Consider the following 26,487-nt stretch of genomic DNA (forward strand, 5'->3'; position numbering starts at 1 on the left):
AAATAGAAAAAAGAAAAAGAGACTTGTGAAAGCAATATACCAGGAAATCTAACACTAAGAAAATTGGAATTTAAAAAATACGTAAAGTTTTTCAAACAAATTTAAAAGAGCATAACTTTCTTACAGAGTAGCAGTGAAAGTCCACTGCGTTAATAAATTTGTTTGTATCAATACTGTCCATAGTGCTTCCTATGATGATAGAAATGTTCCGTATCTGTGCCGTCCACTAACCACACGTGTACTGAGCACTTGAGATGTGGCTAGTGCAACTATGGAACTGAATTTTTACTCTTATTTAATTGTAATTAATTTACATGTAAATTTAAAAAGCCACATGTGGTAATGGCTACCATATTGGATGGTGCAGGTCTATAGATTTTAAGCCATCGAATATGGTTCTTTATTTATTCTTTTAAATGTACAAATAAAGTTTTCATCATTTATCCTAAGTAGATTGCAACATAAATGCTTTGGTCCTATAAAACAAGCTCTGAAATATTATTTACACCTCACTGGTTTAAATCAATGAGAGATCAGAGTTCTCCAGTTGTAAGTTGGTAGAAGTTTTAAAGGGATATTACAGAGTTCAGAAGGTCCTTCTGCAAACACTTTGTTTTGCTTTGTATTTCAGAATAGTGCTCACAGGTCAGGATGGGGCCTGAGAGATTATTTTACAGGAAACTGCAGATAAAGTTGCCAGTTAGTGGTAGAATTGGTATAGCATCAGTGCTTTAACAAACAAAAAGTAACTTCTTAGAATTCTATTTTGCTCATTCATCTGAAATGTAAAGGTTTGAAAAAGTTTAAAATTTCACAGACTGTTTTCTTCTATATTTTGTTATCCCTAAGCTATCCCTATAGCTATCTTGGAAGTTTTGCTACAAATGTGTGACTGTTTTTAATAGAAACTGAAGGCTTCTGAAATCCAGGAGAAGGTAGGCTGGTCCAAGAAGAATCACTGTCAGCAGAAACTCCTTAGATTATCCATCCTACTATTTCTGCTGTAGGGCTAATGGTATCACAGAGAAGGCTCCTTCTGTTTAGTACTCTTAAGATGTAAAATAAAGTGTTCTGTTTTTGTATTGTCCTAACTAAAATGCAGATTTTAATGCACTGTTTCCAGAGCTGGATTTTTGCTGAAAACATGTGTATTCCAGAGTCCCATGTTTAACTCCAGTTCAAAAAACAGGAAACAAACAAACAAACAAACAAAAACCCTAAAGATATCCAGTGACAGAACTCTGCAGAATGGTACTATTTTCATCTTCAAGATTCAAGCAGTACTAAATAGTTTCCTAATACCAGCACTGTACAGTGCCTTCCAGAAAGTGGTTCCTACTTGCCAGTCTAGCAAAGAAAGATAAAGTCACCTCTAGTATTTACCTACCCAGCACCTACCTAGCCTACGTCCCCTCCACTTTGATAAAATGGAAGCACAACATATTCAGAAGAAGAAAAGCTATTCTTTTCATTTTCCCTTGAGGGGACTAAGGAAGCTGAAGGTTTGTTCTTTGAGCTAAGTTTTTGTTAGGAGGGAAAAAACCCTACTAGTTAGGTAAATCCAGGACTCTTTTTATGAAAAATATCACACAGGCCCCTGTGACAGGAGTTAGACAGACAAAGCAGTCCTGGCTAACCTTGATGCTCTCCTCACTAGGTTCTGAGAGCATTTAATGCCCTGCTGCATGACTCCATGTGACTCATGCTTGCCAGGGGCTAGCTGCATGGGCCTCGGAGGGTCCCTCCATCTCCAGTTTCACATTGCACTTTTTCCTCTATCTTGTCACTGGAGTAAGGCAGAAGTTTGTAAGCATGAGACTCTTAGACATTTGTGTTTTCTGAAGGTGAGCTGGCCAAGTTTGAAGATTTATGCTCTTAAGGCTCCTGGAAGTGAGTGCTGGGGTATCACAGAGCCCCAGTCCCCCACTAGAGGACTGATGAGAGAGCACAGCCATTTCCCTTCTGGTCCTCCTAAGCCCTACACAGCAAGAAGAACACTGCTCAGGGCAATCACCTGTGGCCACAAGGGATCCTTGCCAAAGTGTTGCGAATTTCTCACATAGTTTATATCAGTATATAAATGGAAATAGCTTGGTAATTCTGACAATTTACATTTAAAATCATATAAATACATATGCTCTTAGTCTGTATATTGCAGGGGATGGTGTAAAACTGAAATTTCATGTTTTTCTACTTCCCCTACTTCTTTCACAGGACAATGGTGTGTGTGACTTCTTGTGTTATTCCCACTGTTAACACATTAGAGAAAACTACTGACAGACATAGTGTTGTAAATGTAAGACAATTACCTGGTGCAGACTTTCTGGGATGGCTTCAGTGACTTATTCAGATAAAGAACCCAGCCATTTTCAACCAATTTATCACATACCAAACCTGGACAAAAAAAGATTAAAGTGATTCACTAAATATGGTCAGATTTTATTTTTTAATTTACAGAGTAAGCATTGACACTGTATCTTAAGAATGGTCTTTGCAGGGAATAAAACCATCTAGTCTACATCAAGAACTTATTTTTCCTTGTATAGAATTAGGTTGTATTAAGTGGCTGTCATGGGATCTCATCCTCCTCCTGCTTATGGTCAGCATTTTCCCCAATCGCCTTATAGATACCACTAGGGAAAGAGAAAAAGAATGTTTTTGGCTAAACTAGTGCAGTCTTCTAAGACACTTCTTTCTGTAGACATAGTTACTACTAATAAGAAGTATGATAATGGATTTGATTTTTCCTTGTAAATCTACAGTTAAACTTTGTTAAATGATTCTACTTTTGTTTTAGTATAAAGCTTATACAAATGTTATGGTACAGTACTTTAAAAAATATCCTTTTAAAAGATTATCTTTTCTGTTTTTCTTTTTCATAGAATGCCTGCATGTAGTATAAATGTCAAGTTACAAAAGAATATAAAAGTAAACATTTCACCTTCTCTAATCTTCTGGATCCACTTCCCAGAAAGACTAATATTAATAGTTTCTTATGTATCTCAAGGCTTAAAAATGCATACACATGCATATAAATGTGTATATCCGTATTTCTTTTTTGCACATCATACTATTCTGCTCTTTTATTTGTTTTACTTATTATAATGGCTAGCAGATTTCCCACAACAGCATACATAAATCTCCCTCATTCATTTTGATGACTATACAATATTCCATTCGTTGCACAGACACATGATGATCTAACCAATCTTCTATTAGTGGGCCTTAATCTTTTTTTCAGTTTCCCTTTTGATTGCTACAAAAATGCCCCAATAATTATATTTATACTTATTTTTGTACTTATATAAATATGTCAGTATAAGTTCCAAACAGAATTGTTGAACTAAATTGTTTGTATACTCTTAAGTTTTTTATGGATATTTATAAAATATTTTGTATAAAGGTTGCACCAATTTATGATATTAAAATTCTGGCTTTAGTCAAATCTTTTTTTCTTAATCTGATAAGTAAAAACATATATCTTTGTTTTGATTTACATTTCTTTAATTATGAATGAGGTTAAGCTTCTTTTCATTTTCTTATTATTTGCTGCAGTTATTCCTCTACTAGTGTGCCAAGCCCTGGCATTTGCTCATTTTTCAATTAGGTGTTTATTGTTTCTCATGTTATGTTAAAGAAACGAGCATTTTACACGTAATGTCTGGCAAACAGCTTTCCCAGGTTTCTTGTTTATCCTTTGACTTTGTTTATGGTACTTTTTACTATGCAGACTTCTATTTTTATGTAGCCAAATTCATCATTATGTTTCATTATGGATTTTAAGGATTTAAATAAGAAATATTTTTTAAAGTTGAAGAATATTGTGTATAGGTTACTTTTTAAACAGCTCTGTATACCAACTTTATCATTGTCATATGGAAGAATTTTGGCCTAAGAAGGATCTATTACCCAAAGAAATTTCCCATAAGATGATTTTATCTACAAAATACCAAGACAGTATGAATTCTGGGAGCTATTTTATAAGGCTCTAGTGCACCTTAGGAAAAAAAAAAATTATAGGAAGGGTCAGATTTAGAGTACCATTCTATAGAAAGTTAATAGTGGTTGTCTAAGACCTAAAATACAGAGTGAGTTATAAGGAAAGTAATAGCAATTCTAAGACAAATAGAAATAAATATAAAATCAACAGAGATCCATTATAGAAAATTTTTAAAGCACATACAAAAAAAAAAGAGAGAAAGAAAGAAAGAAGAAAAAAAATCACCCCTGGTCTTACCTCTCAAAAGATTTTAAAATTTGTTGTATATTTTTCCTAGTTTTTCTTATCTACTCCACAGATATGCATTCATTTCAAAAATGTATTAAGTGATTGTACTCACAAAGAAGCACTGACATAACTAAATTACTTTCACTAAGATACCAATAACCCAAGACAGGCTTAACTAGCACCTTGACAAGAATCTGCCCCCCCCCCCGTACACACACTGGATCATACTTATGATTCATGTTTTATACATTGGTTTTTTTCACTTATCTTTCCTTGCCATTAAATATATTTAAACATATAAAATATATATGTTATATGTTACATTATATATTTGTGTAAAATACATAATGACTATATAATGTCCTATCATATGGCTTAATCTAATGGGAATTTAAAAGAATAGGAATAGATGTGTGTTCTCTCAAAAATCCATTCTGATAACTCAGTAAATCAAAGGCCAGGACATAGTTACGAAATCACTACACAAGAATCACAATCAAATTCTTCTTCATTCTTGATAAAAGTGGCAGCAATTAACTGTGTAAAGATTCAGGGCTGTGAGACATGGTGATACAACGTGTTTTATGTAAAGTGACATCATTTGAACGGAAAAAGAGGTTATGAAAGCTGGGTTAATGGAACATTCTTGTTCTAGAGGCATACCCTATAATTTAGAAGCATTTGGATCAGGTGACAGGAATTTGAGTCAAAAAGTGAAAAAAGTATATGTGCTGATAAAATTGTAAATATATGAAGTTTACTAGAAAGAATATTGTGAGATTCTTAAAAATCTATTTAAAAAAAACTGGTGCAGATTATACTCAGCCACAGTCACAAATGTTTGGGCTTAGTGAAACCAGGGGACTCTAAAGGGCCATAGGGGATGGTCACTGGTACTTTATCACTAATTACCATTAAGAAACTGCCTGCTGGGTGTAGGATATCTGCCCTACGATCACAGGGAACCCAGACTCACTTGTCTTTTCACTGACATCAGTGAGCAAAACAAGAGGTATTCAGCATGATCCAACTGACGGATGTCAAGAGAATCTACATGCACTGGGAAAAATAGTTCAGGGACCGAATCATTTGGACAGTCACTGGCTTAAAATAAGTCACCATTTGCTTGGAGACCGACTGGCTAGTAACTACATTAAACTACAGTTTGGTAAATCATGCTTGATTCTGCTAAATAAGCATTTCTATTAAAAGCTGAAAAAGCAGTATGTTGGAATGCTAAACAGTCTACACGTATGTAGAGAACAACTTATTCAAGAGAAAACTTACTTTATAGCATCAGAACACTAAAAGGCAAACAGTGAGTTTTAGATAAGTTATGGGAAAAAATAGAGATATCGAAAGTTAATTTTTAAAAGTATGTCACTTTTTTTTAAAAAATCTTTATTGAGGTATAATTGATATACAAAAATTGTACATATTAAATATATATATTACACATATATATATTTGAGACAGAGTATCACTCTGTTGCTCTGGGTAGAGTACTGCAGTGGCTTCATCATAGCTCACTGCAACCTCAAACTCCTGGGCTCAGCCTCCCAAGTAGTTGAGACTACAGGTGCACACCACGATGCCTGGCTAATTTTTCTATTTTTAGTAGAGACAGGGCCTCAGTTTTGCTCAGGCTGGTCTTGAACTCCTGAGCTCAAGCAGTCCTCCCACCTCGGCCTCCCAGAGTGCCAAGATTATAGGCATGAGCCACCACACCCGGCCTTAAATATATATTTTAATGAGTTTGGACAAGCTGTCATATTTTTGTATTTTTCACAACAACTAAAGGGGGGGATTTCTAGAATTTTTTATGATTGTAGTAAAGGCAAATTTTATAAGCAAAATGGCATAGGTCTTGTTTTTTTAGATGAGGGAAATAGGACTTGATTTCAAATTATAACTGTAAATCAATTTTCAAATAATTAGCTGGCTTTAAAAAATAGGCAGCCTAGTGTAGAGCAGCTAAGAGCACAGGCTTTGGAATTAGAATTCTTGTGTTGAATTCTCAACTGTATCAGTTACCACATTTGGGTAAGCCACTTATCTTGTTATTACTCAGTATTCCCATTTATAAAATGAGAATAAAGCAATGACAACCTCACAGCATTGTAAGAATTAAATAAAATCACCATTGAAAGGATGAGCATTGTGTTTGGCACATTATATGTGCTCAATAAATGTTAGCATTATTAAAAATGTTAGTTTATTAAAAAGCCAAGAAGATAACCTTTAGGTAGTCATTCTAAGCAAGCCATAAGTGCTGTACACTGTGGTTCTCTAATCTTATGTGCATTTGAATCACCTGGGGATCTTGTTAAAATGCAGATTCTCATGCCATGCGTCCGGGTAAGGTCTGAGATTCTGCATGGCTAACAAACTCCCAGGTGATACCCATGGTGCAAGTATGTGGACTGTGACACCTGAGGTAGCTGTGGATGGCTGCTCCTGATTTGTAATATAATGTGTCTCAAAAGGATGAATGGGGAAAGGGGCACAAAGGAAGGTGTGGGCAACATGTGAACAGATTTAATATGCTCCCCTGGGGATTCTAATATTCTTATCTTGCCTCCCAACACCTTAGGAACCAGTGATTTGATATTTCAAATTTTATTCCTTTTTGTCCTTTCCTTATTCTTTACTATCCCCTGGCCATTGCTGCTTATGTCAAAAAATGGTATTAATGCTTAGTTCCCCAATTAGCAACACTACTTTAAATCATTTTATTGTATGTAACAGGATAATACACCTAAATGAGATGAGAAAAAATGGTTTCTCTAATATTCTCTTTTAAAACATAGGGATCTGAAATGTATTTAACATTTTCCATGCTTTTAACCAAAAGCCAACAAACCACAAACAGTAAACAAGTGACTTTTGTGAAGCATTTAGTAATAGAAAGCAAGGATGCATTAAATGTGGCCCATACTATCAAAGGAGTTATAATCCCATGAGGAAGGGAAAGGAGCAATGGTTATTACAGAAGTGTCTGGAACCAAACAATGTGACCTCTTTAGACATTCTAACTAGGCAGGACAGAAGGAGGGGCTGTTTTTAAACGGTTTCCTGCTTCCTACCCCAATGTCATTGGGACTTATTAGAGACTCATATCTAAGTATGTGTTTAGCTTGACCAATCTCTTTCTAGGGCAAAGACCAATTTTTTTTTTTTTTTGCAGACAGGGTCTCACTCTGTTGCCTGGGCTAGAGTGCAGTGGCATCATCATAGCTCATTGCAATCTCCAATACTTGGGCTCAAGCAATCCTCCTGCCTTAGCCTCCAGAGACACTGGACCACAGGTGCATATCACATTGCCTGGCTAATTTTTGTATTTTTTGTAGAGATCGGGTCTCATTCTTGCTCAGGCTAGTCTCGAACTCCTGGCCTCAAACGATCCTCCTAGCTTGCCTCCCAAACCACTAGAATTACAGGTATAAGCTATCTTGCCTGGCCCAAAAACCATTTTTATACTTTGATATACCCTCAGGACCTAATGTCACTCAGATCTATAGTATTTCCTTTATAAGTATCTGCAACTGTTTCATAGACACAATTCTTCATCTTCCAAAGTAGATTAGAGATTAGAGGAGTTTTGATTAATACAAGATGAGAAAATATCTAAAGACATTTAGCAAATGAGCAATCGTGAGTTCTTTTTAATAGTACACAATTATATGTGTATTTACCGATATTCTTACTTTGCAGTTAGCCATTCAGAGTACTTAAATCCATTGATTTAAATAAGATTTTAACATCATTTGGTGAAAATCAAGGAATCCTATGTGTATATAAAATGAATAAGAAATCACATAAAAATTGACTCAAACTGAAGGATTACTAATTCTATGATTTTGCATTTTAAGCACATCTAGAACTAGGTCTTGAAATAAGGGGGCACACTGCAATTACAGAAAACAAAGCATACTCATTTCTTACCTATTTTCCAAACTTTTAAATGTTAGAAAAGTAATTATATGTGAGACTAGCACCACAATATAAAATATTCTTTGGTATAGAAAAATAACTCTGACAAAAACTGACAAATTCTAGACATTTATTTCTACTTAACACATTTAGAAGATACACCTATTGAGGAACTAAACAAAGCAAAAACAAATGCGAACCTTTCTAAATTGAGCCATAAGAATAACATAAAATAAAGCAGTCATACAGCATTTACACTATATAATGAATTCTTTGTTACTAAAATATTTTGATAGACAATTTTGGTTTTCATATGCAAGGGAATTTTTTCCCCCTGTGAACATGTGCTATGAAGAGATAGAATCAAAATCAGATAGCAAATCTTTTAGTGTTAATACAATCACAGCTAGTAACAACATTCACTTGTCATTTCTATGACTATTCTAAGTATATACTTCGCTTTCCATTTTCACTTATCAAATTTGTCATTAAATTAATAAGTAATGAAATATCTGGCAAGTGTATAATTCTTAATTTTTTTTTTTTGCTATGATCCCATGTATTTTAGAGCCCTAATAGGATAATGGTAGTCACTTGTCAAATCAGTTGAATATTACCTTAAATTTCTATAGATACTCCTTAATTTAAAATGGCTTTATATATTAAGCTATTAAAAAGTTTATTTTTGGAAGCTAAAGTTCATCATGTTAATAAAATAGGAAATCTGAAGTGATAAATAAATTTAGGATGCAAGTTAATCAAAATTTACTTTTGCTTATTGGAGATTTAGTATACTGCTTAAATATGCACCTACATGAAAAGACATATAGATCACGTAATCCAATGACTAGGCAACTTGAAAGAGAAACCTTAGAATGATTCTGAAGAAAAATAATAGCACTTTCCAGTGGTGATGCGTTTAAAAGCTGATTTGTCCAGTTTGCCAGATAATATGGGAGGAAAGTGCTCTTTACCTGGGCTTGGATACTGCCTCATATTTTGTTGCTCTGGCTCCATATTTGTTTATTGCCACAGTGTATCTTCAAGACAGCTTTTTAATCTTTACGATACTTGGACTTCAAACTTCTAAACGTAATTCTTAATTTGCTGGCCTACTTGGGAGACTCTTTGGCATTCTCCAGCCATGACTGAGCAGGAAAAGGACTAGGTAAACTAATAAACATGGGGCTAGAGGGCAGAAGCTTGCATTAAGCAGCCAAAACATGTAAACATGCAGGGTCACTATCTTTGTCCCTGTAACAAATTTGAAAGCAAAATACAGTTATCTGCTTGAAAGGGCACTGTTGCAGCACAGGTAAAACTACAGGAGACCTGCAGCTATGAGTTTCAGATTTCTTCTCAGCTAAGTATTTTACCTGGGCTTTGGGTAAGTAGCAGATTACACTTTCCTTCCTCACGTTCCCTCTAGCACAGGGGAAAATTAGTCATTATTGTGAATTGGCCATAGTCATAATAGCAACATCAGTAATAAGTACCAGCAGCAGAAAAAACAAAAACAAAATTATATACACAAATAAACACACAATTCTGACCCCAAACTAGAAAGAAGAAAAAGAGAAGTAAAATACTTGAAAAATCCACAAAAATCCTGTCCTTCTTTGAACACTTCCCCAAAGAGAAGAAGAGGAAAGGTTTAAGCTCAGAATACTGTGGGACAGGGAGCACTGCTGCAGCCAACAGTGACTGAAAGACATTTTGTAAATCTCACGGAGGACAAGTCTTCCATCGGCATCAGTTGAACCAGTGGAAGAAAACCAATTTTCTTCTAAGTTGGATGATCGAACAGTTGATTCAGTTTAAGGTCAAAGAAGAGCAGAACCAGAAATCAAGGTCTCATGATGAGAGCAAAGAACAGTGAAGTCAGGGGAAAAAGAGTGGGGAGAGAGAGTAGATAACAGACTTGAAACTAATAATCATGCAACTTTGGCAAATTTTGAGACTTAACAACTTGGGGCTACCCCTGAGCCTTAAATCACCTTACAGGAACTGCCAACCATAATGTAGGGTATGGACACTCGGAGTAATCACTGAAAAACCTGATGTTTGTCCAGAGCAGATAATTTAACAGGAGAGTTAGACAGTTTTGAAAACTGTGAATATCTTCTAATAGGATAATTATCTTAGACTTTTTTTTTTTTTTAAAGCAATAACCAGGAAACAAAAGGAATCAAAGAATTTTATCACTGGAGGGGACCTTATAAACAGAGACTCGAAGTTCTGAGTTGTTAAATAATGTTCCTAATAGCACACAGCTACTTGTGGGAGTCTCCATTCCCTTTCTTCTGTGCTTGCCTGCTTCTGCGCTGTCAGGAAGGGTGGTGGAGAGGAAGGAGAGGGTACCAGGGCATTATCAGGGAATCTATCACAGTCTGAGGAGAGATTATCCAGGTGGTGTCTTGATAGCTGGGGAAACACCAAAGAAGACAAGGGAAGCAGGGAAAGTTTCTAGAGAAGACTCATAAGGGAGTTAAAGCCTATGCTAAGGGGAATAAACACTTAGGGACCCAGGACCCTCTGGAGCTAACTACCAAGAGAATCATGTTGGGGATGAAGCACCTTCAGAAGGAGACACAAGCTGTCCAACAAAATTATAGAATAGTAGGATGCCAGATCTCTTGCCTCTCTGTTACTTTCTCTTCTCAGAATGACACAAGAAACAAATGTAGCCAAGTCCCAAATGTGTCCCAGGGGAAGGAGAGTACCTAAAGTTTCACTGACAAGATAAGGCTCCTGAAGGCCTTAGTGGGTTTTTAAATACTTAATGAGGCTATCAGCAAACAAAGGTGAACGTCCCCAGATAGGTTAAACAGCCAGGTCACTAATGGTTGCCCAAAGATAACCGGGCAGAAGGAGATGCTTTGGGCAAGATTTGCTGAGGTCTTCTGGAGACCACAAGCAGGCTGGCATCATGGAGACCCTGAGCTGGACATTTAAGGGAATTGGAGAATGGGTGCTAGATACAGAAGTGGAGTGCAGGAGAAGGGCCTGCAAGAGGCTCTGTTCAGGCCTGGAAGCAGAAGACCTGCTAAAATCTTGCCTCAGTTACAAATGTGCACTGGCCACAGCTGTGGGGATTGGGGTGTGGAGACACCCTCCTTCTCCCGCCCCAATTTGATGAATCAAAGGGCACCTGAACACCTGAGGTGGGAGAGTTTGGCCCAGAGGGGGGTGGTGTCCAATGTCAAGGACCCACCGGTATGGTTTGGGGTGGGGGATGAGCGGTTCAGGAACATTGCCTGGGAAGCAGAGGGGGAGGTTGGGGATAGTCTTAGCTTCGCCTCCAAAGTAACACAATTTTTAACTGGATGCCGGGCAGAGTCATGCGGACTTCCCACTCCGGTCACGGTTAAAAGACAAGAGTTAACTAAAAGCCTGGGGAAGAAAGTTTACTTGGTTGCAACCCATTTCTAGAGACTTCTAACTTCTACTCAAAAGAGTTGGGTCAAAACTGAATGACATGTTCGGGCACGCGGCAAAGAAGCCCACATTGTCCCCCCTCCCAGTCCATTCCAGAAGCCCCTCACCTGGTCTGGGGACGGGCAGCCAGCTCGGAGGGGTCTCTTTCTCCTTGGTCGCTGGAAACCTCCCAGCACAGAGCCAGCAGATAAGACAGCCGGACAGGAAACTTAGCACCTCCGCCCCCGCAGTCCCCAAGCCACGTCCTGTCCAGAGCCGGCGCTGGTGCTGGCTCCCGCCCGCCGCCTCTGCGTCCCGGCCGTGCGCCCTCACTGCCGGGGGCCTCGCCCGCTGCTCCCCGTCGACCGCCGCCCCGGGCCGGGCAGCGCTGCCAGCCGTGCGCCCGCCCAGGCGCTCGTTCGCTCGCCGCTGCCTGGGGTCTCGCTGTCAGGCGCCGGAGTCCGCGGCGAGGAGGCACCTCTGAATTTATAGAGAGGGGCGTCGCTGCTCCGTGGGCTCCAGAGACGAGGCTCTGTTTTGCATTCCCTCCTCCTCTGCCCCGCCCCGGCAGAACCTCCCGGCCCAACCTCCTCCCTCTTCAGATACTGACGGCAGCGGGGATGATGCCACAGTCATTCCGCGTTATCAGCTGTCAATCAGATCAGCACTCACCTGGCCCCAAACCCCGCATCGCGAGGGGTCGCGAAGGGGGAGAGAGCTGAGAGAACAAAAGTATCAGTTTTCATGAAGATTAATATTCCTCTACTTTTTTTATTTTAACTTGGAAAACTTTGAAGGACTAATTAGGGAACTTTTTTTTTTTTTTTTTGGTTAGTGTGAGTAACTGGAACTTTTATAACTCACAGTTACAAAATGAAAGAATGGACATTTTCTCTTATTGGCATGCTACTCGAGTTGCATTTCTTAAGATGTAAAACTAGAAAAAAATTAAAAAACAAATATCTCCAAATAATTAAGGGAGTATTAATATCAATTCTTCACAAAGGGCTCTTCCAAAAAATAGAAGAATAATGATCGTTTCCTAACTCATGCTATGAGGACAGTAGTATTACCCTGATATCAAAACCAAATAAAGATATTTATTACAAGAAGACTACAGACCAATATCTCATAAATATAGATAAAAATCCTTAATGAAATGCTAGCAAATTGAATCCAGTAACATATAAAAGGATTGTATACCAAGGTGAAGTGAGATTTATCACAGGAAAGCAAGATTAGGCTACCAAAAATTAATTGATGTTTGATAGATCAGTAGGGTGACTATAGTTTACAATAATCTATTGTTTATTTGAAAATAGCTAGAAGAGAATAATTTGAATGCTTTTAGCATAAAGAAAAGACAAATATTTAAAGTGATTGATATCCCAATTATACTGATTTGATCTTCACAAATTATATGAATGTATTAAATTATTGATTATGGTCCCAAAATATGTACATCTATTATGTTTCAATAAAAAATAAAATTAAAGAAGGAAAAAAATCAACGTGATAAGCCATATCAATAAAGGGCAAAACTCACACAATTTTCTCAACAAATTAAAAAAAAAAAACATTTGACAAAATCCAACACCTTTTTATAACACTCAGTAAACTGGGAATGGAAAGAAACTTCCTCAACTGCAAAGTCTATTTATGAAAAACTTACTAATATACTTAATATTGAAATATGATGTTTTCATGTGTCTAAGAGTAGGAACAAATCAAGGATGTCTGGCCTCCCCACTTCTATTCAACTTTGTAATAATACTAAAGGTTTTATCCAGGGCAATGAGGTGAGAAAAAGAAATAAAAGGCATTTAGATTAGAAAGTAAATAAAATTTTTTCTATTGGTAGGTGACATGATCTTATATTTTAAAAGCCCTCTGGAATCAACTAAAAAGCTACTAGGTCTAATAAATGAGCAAGTTTTCAGAGTATAAGATCAATATTCAAAAATCAGTTGTATTTCTATATGCTAGCAATAAACAATAAAAAATGAAATTAAGAAAACAATTTGCTCCTTGATTTTCACTACTTGCTGTGCCCATCTTCACCTTCTCCCTGCATACCTTGTTGCTATGTCTGGAAAAATTGAGGAAATCAAGGACTTTCTGCTCACAGCCAGGTGAAAGGATGCCAAATCTGTCAAGATTAAGAAAAATAAGAGTAATGTGAAGTTTGATGTTCAATGCAGCCTATACCTTTAGACTTGGTCGTCATAGAACAAGAGAAGGCAGAGAAGTGGAAGCAGTCCCTGCCCCCTAGTTTGACAGTGAAGGAGATGAAATGAACCACACACACTTCTTTCAATTGTATTAACATTTTTAAAATTCAAAGAAAAAAATTTCATTTACCTTAGATCAAAATAATAAAATACTTAAAAATAAATTTAACAAAAAAGGTACAAAAGTTGTACTCTGAAAACCAACAACATTGTTGAAATAAATTAAATTATACCTAAATAAATGGAACGACATTCTGTGTTCATGGACTGGAAAATTTAATATTGTTTAAATGGCATTAATCCCCAAATGATCTACAGATTAAAAACAATCCCATGAAATCCAAAGCTAATTTGTTGCAGAAATTAACAGGGCTATCCTAAAATTCATATGGTAGTGCAAGGGACCCAGAGTAGTCAAGACAGTTCTGAAAAAGAACAAAGTTGGAAGACTCATACTTCCTGATTTCAAAATTTACTACAAAACTACAATAATCAAGGCAGTATAGTATTGCCATAGGGATAGATATATAGATCAGTGGAATAGAACTGAGTCCATAAATTAAATCCTTGTGTTTCTCATCAATTGATTTTCAACAAGAGTACCAAGACAATTCAATGAGGAATATATAGTCTTTTTAACAAATGGTACTGGAATAACTAGGTATTCACATGCAAAAGAATGAAGTTGGACCCCTTACAATACCACACATAAAAAAATAACTCAAAATGGATCATAGACCTAAATGTAAGAGCTAAAATTATAAAACTCTTAATATAAAACATACGAGTAAATCTTTGTGACCTTGGGTTATGTAAAACCTTCTTAGGTGTAACACTCAAAGCACAAGCAACATAAGAAAAATAGATAAATTGGATTTTATCAATATTACAAGCTTCTGTGTTTCAAAGGACATCAAGAAAGTGAAAAGAAAACCCCCAGAATGTGATTATATATTTACAAATCATATATCTGATAAAGACTTGTATTCAGAATATATAAAGAATTTTTCAACTCAATAATAAAAACACAAATAATGTAATTAATAGGCATTTATCCAAAGATGGTAGACAATGGCCAATAAGCACATGACAAAACTCAACATCATTAGCCAGCAAGAAAATGCAAATCAAAACCATAATAAGATATGTCTTTATGCCTACTAGGATTGCTATAATAGAAAAGTCAGAAAACAAAAATTATTGGCTGGGATGTTGAGGAATTGGAGCCCTCATGCATTGTTTGTGGGAATATAAAATGGCACAGCCACTTTGGAAAACAGTGGAAATTTCTCAAAATATTAAGCATACAGGTACCATATGGCTCAGCAATTCCACTCTTAGGTATATACCCATGAGAAATGAAAACATATGTCCACACAAAAACGTAGACATGAAAATTCATAACAGCATTATTCATAATAGCTCTGAAGCAGAAACAACTCAAATATCTATCAACTGATGAATAAACAAAATATTATATATCCATACTATGGAATATTATTTGGCAATAAAAGTGAATAAAGTACATTTTATAACATGAATGTACCTTGAAAACATTGTGCTAAGTGAAAAAAGCCAGTCACATATTGTTTGAATCCATTTCTATAAAATTTCCAGGAAAAGTATCTGTAGAGAATTTTGGTTGCCTAGGGCTGAGGATGGAGGGATGGGAGGGAATGGTAGTGAATGCTATAATATAAGCACAGGGTTTCTTTTAGGGGTGATGAAAAGTGGTACATTCGATTATGGTGACAGTTGCACAACTTTGCAAACAGACTAAAAACCATGGAACTTGTACACTTTAAATGGGTGAAGTGTATCATATGTGGATTATATATCAATAAAGCTGTTTTAAAAAGGTAAAATATGAGATTTGTGTAGATGAGTAAAGGCATCAGTGTCTGACTTTTGTTTCTTGCTTCCAAGTTTTTGAAGAGAGTAGAAACATTCAATTCTAACCTTTCATGCCCTCCTCTGCAAGGACTAACAACCTCTGTGCTAGACAACATTGCAGGTCAGAAACATAATGTAAATTAATTATTAACTAAGACCTATTTAAAAAAACCCAAAGGCTTTTCTTTGGCAACATACCATATGTTGAAAGCACTTATATTTTTTGAATTCTCGTAGAATTAGAAATGCCAAATGTACTTAGATGTAATCAAGCATGTAGTAAACATAGGTTTCTGCAGGAGGACTTGGTCAGAATGCCAAGTTGAGGAAGACATGGTCCCTGAGTCCTGGATGTACTAGCTCAGGAAGGGGACAGCATCCCCTTCTCCACTAGATTGTGCCTCTGGGACAGGGCCCTGCCTTCACAGTTCACTATATTCCTGGGGTGTCAGGCACATAGTAACACCTGCAAATACCTTGCTCTAAGACTGACTGAGCCCATACAAGAACTATATCTTGGGAGGCATTTTATTTGAAATGGGTCTTGAAGAATAGATAGGATTTTTGAACTGAGGAATTTGTGTGGGAAGAGAACTTACTAAAATTTTCTAGAGCACATGAATATTAATAATGAAAACTATCATTTATTGGATACTTACTATATATATCAGGTATCTCTTAAGCCCTTCATATCTATTAACCTCATTAATAATCACAGAAAACCCATATATAAAAGGTAATTATTCCCATTTTACAGATGAGGATACCTAAGCTACAGAAGTTAAGCAAGTTACCCAAGGTTACGTGGTTTGTGAGAGGCAGGGCCAAGATCCCAGATTATCTGGCATCAGAGCCTATGCATTTACTATAAGAGGGAGTGGCAGAAAGAACTAGAAAGATGAGGTTAACATGAATGTGGAGTTCAGAAGTTAGTACAGGGATTTAAACTTAATTTGGTTCTTGAGGAATGACTGAGGCTTTTGAGTGAGGAGGAGCATGATGTGTATGGTGGATTAGAGTGTGGAGATGTTAGAAGTTGGGATAACTTTGAAATTTACCAAGCTAGAAGTAACCCACATCAGTGTAATGAGACTAGAAACAATGTCAAGACAGAATACAGAGAATTTTTAGAAATGACTAGGGAATTGGGGGTTTATTGAGCTGGTTATGAGAGGTAGCTTATCAGGTTTATCTATTTAAGAACTTTGTGCAGATGTATCACTGGCCATTATGGTTGGAAAAAACATGGGTCTTCTTTGGAGGGCTTAAAGATATTTACTTTACTGTTTATTTTTTCTTGGTGGGAACGCTTGGTTTTAGCTCAAATGGCTGGAAAAGATAGTCATGGATTTTGGTAGCTTTTGAAGATTTGTATTTATATTCAAGACCAGGGTGACCAGGAATTAGATCCAAAAGTTTCGTGGTAGAGGAGAGAGCGCTGGCATCAGGAGACGAGCTACATGGTGGGGAGCTGCCTAGGAGGCAGTGGAGGCTGCAGAAATGAGCATTTCAAGAAGCCTGGCGATAAGGAAAGAGTGCAATGGAATCAAGCAGAGACCTTGACTATATTTAAGATTTAGGAAAGCATAGGCAGAGACAGGAGAAACAGCAAACTGGGAGAAAGAACAAGGAGCATTAAACAGCGAAGGAGGCCAAGAGGAGAGGGAGGCACAGGAATGAATAGCACAGTGGAGGGAGAGTTATCTCAGGCGTGGGGTAGGGACCCATGGGAGACAGTGGTGTCGGGGAAAAGAGAAAGAATGAAGGTACAGTGAGATTTCATGGACTTTTTCTAGGATTCCAGGCCCTTTTCTTGTTTTTCAGCATTGATTTCCTGGCCTTGGCATGCTCTGTTTTAAATAGACAACACATAACTCTTGGATGTGACATCCTCCTTTCTACTGTGCTTGCTAGCAGTCAAGAACTCACACTGGTAATATTTCTTTTTATTTTATGTAACTTCTTCCTGTGTATACAGTTTTCAGGAGTCTCTCTTGGATTATTTGCTCAGCAAATGTTTATTGAGCTTCTTTGTATTTGGTGCTATGCTAAGTGATGAGGGAACAGAGATAAAAGTCACTGGCTTTTCCTTCTCCTACAGGATGAGTGGTCTCTGGGAGGCAGCCACGCATGCAGGTGATTCAGGTACAGCTTGGGAATGCTGGGGAGTGGGGGTCCACACACAAGAATTATGGAACTAGAAAGGAAACTCACAACATCTAACTCTCCTATAGAGTGTAAAGCTTGTCTTGGGCAATAATTGTTTGCTCAGTTTTGAAATTGGGCTCGTCATGAGCCTTACCGCGTAGTGTCACAGATATTTGGAACCATTTATCACAAGGCCTTTGTAGAAAAGCCAGAAGTCAGTGATAACCAAATCTAGAGTCTGTGAATGAAAATAGGAAATGCTCCTGTGATTATTAAGATTCAAGAAATCTTTATATTTTAAAATCGATTTAGTGCTGTAAATCATTAACCACTGTCACTCCTGTACTAAATTCCAAATTGGTTTTAAAAATAATTATAGTTTTGGGGACTAGAAGTTTTTTTAGAGAGTCAGCTGTGTTGGATAAAACCTCCCGCAAGGGTGGGGTTTGCTCTCAGGGATATTGTATCATCAGAAGGAGCAGATGAGAAGGAAATTTTCCAAGAAATTGATGGCATCATTATTGTGATGAATTGGCTGAGGAATGGTATGGTTTTAACCCTGGGCTTTTCTACAATAATGGCATGTTGATCCTGTGCAAAAGGGTGTACCTTAGAGTTATGACCAGAGGCAGGGATTTGAAGCCTAGCTTTTTTTTTTTTTTTTTTTTTTTTTTTAATTTCAGCTTATTATGGGGTTACAAAAGTTTAGGTTATGTATATTGCCCATGCCACCCCCCCGACCCGATTCAGAGCTTCAAGAGCCCTGCACACTTAGACAAGTTTTTTCCTCTGATATGGGTTTTTATTGTATGGGCAATAATGTTCTCTAAACATTTGTCAGGGCTAAAAAAAAGAATGTGTGTAGAAGTTTCAGATACTTCAGTGCTTAATGGATGGCACCCATTTTTGGAAAGAAGCAGACAGTTTTACATGCTGGTAAGAGATGTATAAATTTTTTGATGTTTTTTAAAAAGGAGCAAAACTTCTTTATCTCCCTGATTAATATTTTTCTATTATAGTATTGAAATTGTGAAATTTTGATGTAGGCTTTTTCCTTCTTTCCTCTTCGTACGTGTCACATGAGGCGGGATTGAATGGTGCTGTCACTGTGTAGCTGGAAGTGTGGACACAGAACTGAAGGGCAGCTGGGTTATTGAAATGCTAGGTGAGCACAGGCAGTGCCCCAGAGCCTCACTTCCGCTGAAGCCGGGACCTGGGTGGCGTCAAATTCCAGATCATCTACCAAACTTCCAAGTCTGAATATCAGTCTAGAGGTAAAATTCAACAGGAAATGCAAAAGAAGAAGTTCAATGCCTAATCAACATAAAAAAAAGTTTATTTTTCCCAGTAATAAAAATGAAATTTAAAGGAACAAGGTGCAATTTTTCAGCTATAAAATTAACAAAAATTAAAAAGAAAAGATGATCACATCAGAATTCCGTTTTTGCAAGGTTGTGGGGAAGCTGATGTGGTTCCCCCCCCATATATGTGTGTGTGTGTGTATATATATATATATATATATATATGTAAACATATAAATACATACATATTTCTGTAGGATTGTTGCATGCCCTCTTCAACTGGGAATTTATTCTAAATAATAATCATGAATATATGCAAAGATTTATATGCAGGGATGTTATTTATATTACCATGTATAATAGCACATAATTGGAAACAAATTTAATGTCCTCTAAATAGAGGGTTGGTTAAATAAGCTATGATACACCTGGAATAGAATCTAGCCATTAAAAGTAATGTAGGAGGATATTGAATGATACAAAAAGTGTTCATGATATGTTAATTAGTGAAAAATCAGATTATGGAACAATATGTATACTGTTATTCAAATTATATAAGACATATATATGTTTACACACATACACACACGTAGAAAAAGATTGAACGTATACTTACTAAACTGCTTACAGTGGGTTTTTCTGAATATAGGGATTATGAGTACGTTAACATATTTTCTTTTTCTGTTTATATTGTTTCTGTTTTTCTTGTTTATATTGTCCAAATTTTATATAATGATTATATTGCCAAAAATTAGCAGAATGAATAAGAAGCCAGGGAACTTAGCACAGAAACTTTTGGAAACTTGTGGACAGCTTTTGCTGACACTAAACTTGAAGGCCCAATGGCTTCAACCCTGTAAGTGTGTCTATATCTGTATTTTAGGGCATTCCTTTGGTTTTGAGTATGGAACTGGTTCTCCTGTATTTTATGGTATTTCAGTATGTAGCTGGAATTTACTTGAGAAAGAAAGGGCATCCTAAACATATGTAAGTATTCACCATATTCAGGTTCATTTCTAAGTAGAGGTCCATGCTAGTGAAGAGAGATTGAGAGAACAGAGCCAGGCTTTTGAGGTGGATACTGTGGCAGGTGTTAATCTAGTCTACTACTGCACGAACTATGATTTTTTGCCTCAGAGAGAGCACTGGGTTAGACTGATCATATTACAGTGTTAGCCTATGTAGCTTCCAAATGAATTCATTACACAGCTACTGGAAATTATAAATTGGAACTCATGCAAATGGCCACATATATTGCTCACAATGAAAATAATTTAATATTCTCTGTATTTCCCTTGTTCTAAAATTTTTCTCTAAGAATATCATTAAGCCTTATGAACTTTAAATTTACAAGGAGGGCTTCATTTTGATTCCAATTTCTATCACCCCTTCCTGCTTTTAAAATTTTCACCCATATTGCTAAAATCTCTCTAAATATACCTATCACATTTCTTCAGTTTTTTACTTTCATTCTTTTGCCTATGCTGGTCCATCGTTTAGGCTATCTTCCAACCATTGCTGTTTTAAAAGCCTGCCTATCCTCAAAGACTCAGATCAAACACTCAATTTCTTAATTTTCCTGCTCACATCTGCCAGAAGTTACTACTTTCTCCTTTGAACTTTATGTCCTGTTTTTGAAAATAGAAAAGTAGCAAAGAAATGTTATGGGAAGAAATGTTAGCTAGGAGTTCAGAGACCTAAACTCCATTTTTCTTTCTCTCAAGAGGCACCAAATGGAGCTTGGCCAAGATATGAAAATATCTTGACATCTAAGTATTTCCTGGCACTTAAAATAAGGGGTTTCCAATATTCTGTCTACTAGTTGTGTGAACTTGGGCAAGTTATTTAATGTTTTTGTGCTTCAGTTTAGTCATCAGTAAAATGTGTGTACTAAAAGCATCTAACTCAATGTGAATGAGGATTAAATGAAGTAAAGTAAATAGAACTGTGCCTGCTTGTAGTTAGGGTCAATCATTGTTAGCTGTTTTGTATTAGCCCAATAATTGTGTTATATTATATATAACACATATATTTTGATAACACATATATGTTATCAAAATATTCAAATACAGTCACTAAGAAATCGTTCTGATAGGATAGGAATCTATCTTACTCAATGTACCAAAATTTATATTCCTGTTTTAAGTGGTTTACAAGAATATAGAAAAAGACAAGAATATGACCAAAAAACAGCATTGTTGAACATTCTTTACTGGGGCATGTTTATAGCCTCATTAGTATAACTGAGTTTTATAGTGCTGTGTATTGTAATGAGAGTCTACCTCTCAGGTGATTTATTTCAGTTGTCTGTATGGCATACTGTGAGAAACCAATACGTAGGATGAGTAAACAACTGCTTTACCCCTCTTATTTTCTACTTTTACAGATATAACCTTTAAAAAAAGCCTAAGTTATAAACTTCACAGATCATTAATCAGGCAGGATTTCTATTATTCCTAATCACCTTTATTTATAGAGATAGAGAATGAATGTTTTCCAGGTTTGTAACTCACTGGAGTATAAGTTTATTTTAAATATTAGCTGATAAACTGGTGAATGTGAAAATTTGTAGAAGCTTGGAAGACTCTGAAAGAGTAAAATGTATTATTCTAAGTTATATTTTGCTTTAACTGTGAGAAAATATTTAAAAATTATATAAATGTTCATGAGGAAAGAGAAACTAGTAGAAATAAAGCTAATTTTAATATTAGAGATGAAGTCAGATATAGTAAATGAAGGTAAATCACTTTAGAATTAAATTAATTTAACTTTCTAAAAAAAGCAAGGTTAGTACATTCACCAATAAAAATATTGATAGATGATAGAAAACAATGAAAAGTACTACAAAAGTAAAATTCCCAGCAATAAATTTTTTATATGTGAATGTTTTAAATCTATGAACATCCGTGTTGATAATCATTGAATACATGCATCTTGCTCTGTACAAAGGAACTGACGTACATAAAATTTGTATCAATTACTTAAATACTTAACGTTAAAAGAAGGAAGTTTTATTAATAGATGGGGGTGCTGAAAAATGAAGTAATCAGGGAAGAATAAGATAGATACTTAGGATGATGAAGGGTATATATTTTGACCCATATAGAAATCAACAGACTTTCAGATTAAAAATTTTAGAAAAATGGATGACATTTGCAAAATTGTATTTGAATTTAACTGGATGAGGAAAGATAGGGAGAGCAGGTTGTCCCAGTTTTAGTTAGATTTCCATTTTGTCTTCTCTATACAATACAAATATTTTCTACCATATTTCTTTCTTTCTTTCTTATTTTTTATTTGCTTCTTCCAAAATAACCACCATATTTCTTATTTTGGTTCAGTTTTGGCGGGTGGCCCTTTCTTCCCTTCTTTACTATCAAATAGTTTAGTCACATAATCATGCTGGCTGTCCTTTACCCGCTATAGAGGTCATGATATCAGGCTGTCTACTTGGTAGACTCTTCTTTGGCACCCAGCCACCTTGAGAACACCCGTGTTGGACAGGGAACGCTCGCGCCCCTGATCATTGAGTTGCATGATTCCTGATCCAAACAGAAGGCTCCTCCCAGATCAGGGAAAGCCATGTCTTTTTAGAGGAGAAATGTTTATATCTGACCTGAGCTTCGTTAAAGTTAGAGACAGTCCCTAATGAATGAAGCTCCCTCTGGCCCATTTAGAATCTTTAACTTGACTTTGCAGTCCAAATATTTTTAAAGATTTTTCCTTGTTTTGAGTCCTTACATGTAAACAAATTATCCTTAAAAAAGTGAAACTTGATGCACTCACCTGTAGCCCCTGGGTTGCTAACAGCTGTCATCTTTTTAGGACTTCGTCTATACTAGTTTCATGCTGGAAGCATTCAGAAAGGCAGCCTGCATAAACAGTCTATATTTGGTTAGCTTGAAAGCCACTTATTAGCAAGGTTTGCACAACTGTTTATTGAGACCTGGGCTCAGATTATTCAAGTAATACCCCTAGTACTCATATGCACCACTTGGGATCCACTGGTAGAGGCATAATTGAATTGAAGGGGTCTCTGAGCAGCAAATTTTCAAAAATTAAGTAGTCTTTTCCAGCATATGAGCCAAAAGTTAATTTTATATTTACCTTCATAGGATTTTTTAATTTCTGACACTTTGACATGGCTACTAGTATAATTTAAAATAAACAAATTCAGGTTCCTTTGGCTGACTCTGCCTGTACCCACACTTTCCGTCTGGTTTGTGTTCCATAGTCTTTCCACATGAACTCATGCTGTTAGTTGCTCATTAAATTGTTTTTGCCTAAGTACTTCCTGATCAATTCTATTATTATTTGTTCTTATTCTTTCCTAGTATTGATGTTAACTGCTTGGTAATTTCCTGGATCTCCCCTTTGGCACATCTTAAAGATTAGAGTAGTTATTATTGTAATTATTTTCTTGACTCTTTCTGCAGCCCATCTGTCATCCTCTATTTTCCACATTGTTTATGACTTGAATATACACAAGATGTAAACATATTATGCATATAAAACAAATATTGTGCAGATAACATTCTCAAATATTTCTTAGCAAAGAGAATTATATTTCACCAAAATGTACTTTGAACATACCAAAATAAGAAATAAAATTAGTGGATAGAAATTAACAGCTAAATATGCCTTTTTGGCAAATCATTGTCTTTTTCTGGATGAAAAAAAAAGTAAGTCATGTTATTAAAATTATTTACATAAAATGCAAATAAAGTAATACTTTCTTTTTATTTATTTATTTTTAATTTTTTTAAATTCCAGCATATTGTGGGGGTACAAATGTTTAGTCATATATATTGCTTTTGCCCTACCCGAGTCAGAGATTCAAGTGTGTCTTCATATTATATATCCATGAGCAACATATGTTATCTCTTTCCATTTTTTTATTTTTTGCTTTTTTCAAATATTGCTTATTATTATAGTGTAGATATAAGCCAGTTTTTGGCCCTTAGTCACAGAAGAGACACTATTCATTAATCAAACCAACTATAAAGATTACTGGGTTAGTTGTGGGTGCATCAAGAAGACATAGCCCCTGAATATAAGAAGTTTGCAATCCAATGGGGTAAGAGAAGTAAGAATGTATTATACTATGTTGAAATAATTAAGATATGCTTAGAAAATACAAAGAAGGCCAGAATTAATTCGGATAGCCACAAGTTGGGAAAGTTTTCATACTAGAGGTGGAAGTATTTGAGCCTTGTCTTAAAGTTTAGACCTCTAGAGAGAAGTCACTACATGTGCATATGGCACTATGAAAGTGTGCCTTTTTTCCATGTGGGTGCAAGGGAAATGCAATGATTCTTTAATATTGATCTCTTTTGCTGGATTGAAATTTCCCAGTAAGCAGAGACCATGCTGGTCTTGTTTACTGCTCTATCTACAGCCTGGCACAGTGCTTGGCACATAGTACATGCTCAATAAATATCCATGGAAGGAATGAATGGATTGTGAAAGGCTAGGTTCAAATGTTTGCACTATATCCTATGGACAATGAGAGTCACTGGGGTCATTGAGCAGGGAGTCCTGTGATCCCATTTGTTATGTAGGAAAATGAAAGGCAATTCTGGTGGAAATGCAGAGGATAGATCCAAAGAGGACCAGACTGTTGGTAAAGAGATGAGTTAGATAGTCCAGAAGAGACATGGAGAGACCTTAGACCAAAGTGATGGCTTCGAAGATGGTGGGACAAGCTTCTGAAATTCAGTGGAAGGGACTCATTGACTGGTTGGATATGAAAGGTGAAAGAGTCAGAAAGGAGGAGGTTTTTGGGTTCAGAGTTTGGGTGGATAGCAGTGCTATTAACTGAGATCACGGATGCAAAAAAAAAAAAAAAAAACCCCAGTAAATTTTAGGGGAAGGATGAGTTTAATTTTGAACTTGCTTAGTTTTTTTTCCTGAAGGACATCTAAGTAAAGCAGAATCTGGGTAGGATATGTAGCTTTGTAAGTCATAAGCATGGAGAAAATGTTTAGGCTATGGAAGGAAATGAGTTTAAAAGAAGTGTGTGAAGAAGAAAGAGGGAAAAATATGAAGATGAAACATTTAGGAACATATACATCTAAGGGATATACAGAGGAGGAGGAGTCAATAGACAAAAAGAACTAACACCGATTCAAAAAAATTATGAGACAGATACTATCTTAGGTACCTTGCATATGTTATTTCATTTAATATTCACTAGCTAGGGAGGACTTATCAGAGAAGTAGGAACTTTTCCAGGAAATGCATTCTGAAACCTTGGCTGGAGGGAGTTTAAGTTGGCATTTGCAAACTTTTTCTGTAAAGAGCCAGGTAGTAAATGTTTTAGGCTTTGTGGACTGTACCTACATGAGTAGTATATACAACTACGAGCTATGCCCTTATAGTGTAAAAGTAGCAGCAGACAAGCAAATAGGTGTGGCTGTGTTCCAATAAAACTTAATTTGTGGACACTGACATTTGAATTTCATGTAATATTCACATCACAAAATACTACCTTTTGAACCATTTAAAAATGTGAAAACTATTCTAAGATCATAGGCCATATAAAAACAAGGAGCAGACTGTTTGTTTGCCAAAACTTGGTTTAAAGAAAAAGAGGGGTGTAAGTATCAAATACAAACATATGAGCTTGAAAAGTATCACTTGAATCTTGCAAATAGGAGGCAGTTGATAACCCAGCAAAAGTAGTTTCAGTAGAATAAATGGGCAGAAACTCTTTTGTAATAAATTCAAGGATGATTAGGAAGTTGATAGAATAATTGTAGAAACTTTCTTAATTTGACAGAGGAGGAAAAGATAAAATTTAGGTGACAGTTTAAGGGAGAGGCAATGCCTAGTGAGGTTTTTTTTTGTGTGTTAGGATTTAGGCAATTTGGCCATTTTTTTTTTTTTTTTTGGTAGATAAAGGAGCCACATGAAAAAGAAGAGAGATTACAGATTTAGGAGAGAAGAGATCTTGGTAGAACAAGATCTTGTGGAAGGCAGGAGGGGATAGGGTTCTGTGTGCAGTTGAACAAATTACTTTTGGTCGCCTTTGTCTTTTGGTTGAGGTTTGGAATAACTCATATTGTTCTTTCCCTTGGTTCTTCTTCTGAATCATGCTTCTAAGATGGCTAAGAGGAATTCTATTTGATTCTTAAAATAATCCTGTCTGACAGAGAAGTCTGGTGTTACTACCAACATTTTACAGGTGAAGAATCTGAGGATGAAGAGTTACATGTATTCAAAGACTTCTAGCTAATATTAATAGATGGTAGATTAGAAACTCACTCTAATTCTCAGTCCTATTCCCTTTATATTGTATACATGCTTCTTTCCCCACCTCTAAGTAAATTTACAA

General features: G+C 36.1%; 1 protein-coding gene and 1 pseudogene across 5 annotated transcripts in view; one reads left to right on the forward strand and one right to left on the reverse strand.

Moving 5' to 3' along the window:
- AGTR1 (angiotensin II receptor type 1) overlaps positions 1 to 12,111 on the reverse strand; it is a 44,360-nt gene extending 32,249 nt beyond the window's left edge. For 2 of the 5 annotated variants that reach the window (XM_069473116.1, XM_069473117.1), the window contains exons 1-2: positions 11,707 to 11,770; positions 2,310 to 2,394 (exon numbers count right to left, since the gene is read on the reverse strand). The gene's annotated coding sequence lies outside the window, so the exon portion shown is untranslated. Of the gene's footprint in view, positions 1 to 2,309; positions 2,395 to 11,706 lie in introns of all 5 variants that reach the window. The other 3 variants (XM_069473118.1, XM_069473120.1, XM_069473119.1) reach the window with 3 other exon arrangements.
- Positions 12,112 to 13,663: 1,552 nt separating this feature from the next.
- Positions 13,664 to 13,875, forward strand: LOC138386602 (large ribosomal subunit protein eL38 pseudogene; annotated as a pseudogene).
- The last annotated feature ends 12,612 nt before the right edge of the window (positions 13,876 to 26,487 follow it).

Source organism: Eulemur rufifrons, chromosome 7 (genome assembly GCF_041146395.1).
Source record: "Eulemur rufifrons isolate Redbay chromosome 7, OSU_ERuf_1, whole genome shotgun sequence".
Taxonomy (NCBI): domain Eukaryota; kingdom Metazoa; phylum Chordata; class Mammalia; order Primates; family Lemuridae; genus Eulemur; species Eulemur rufifrons.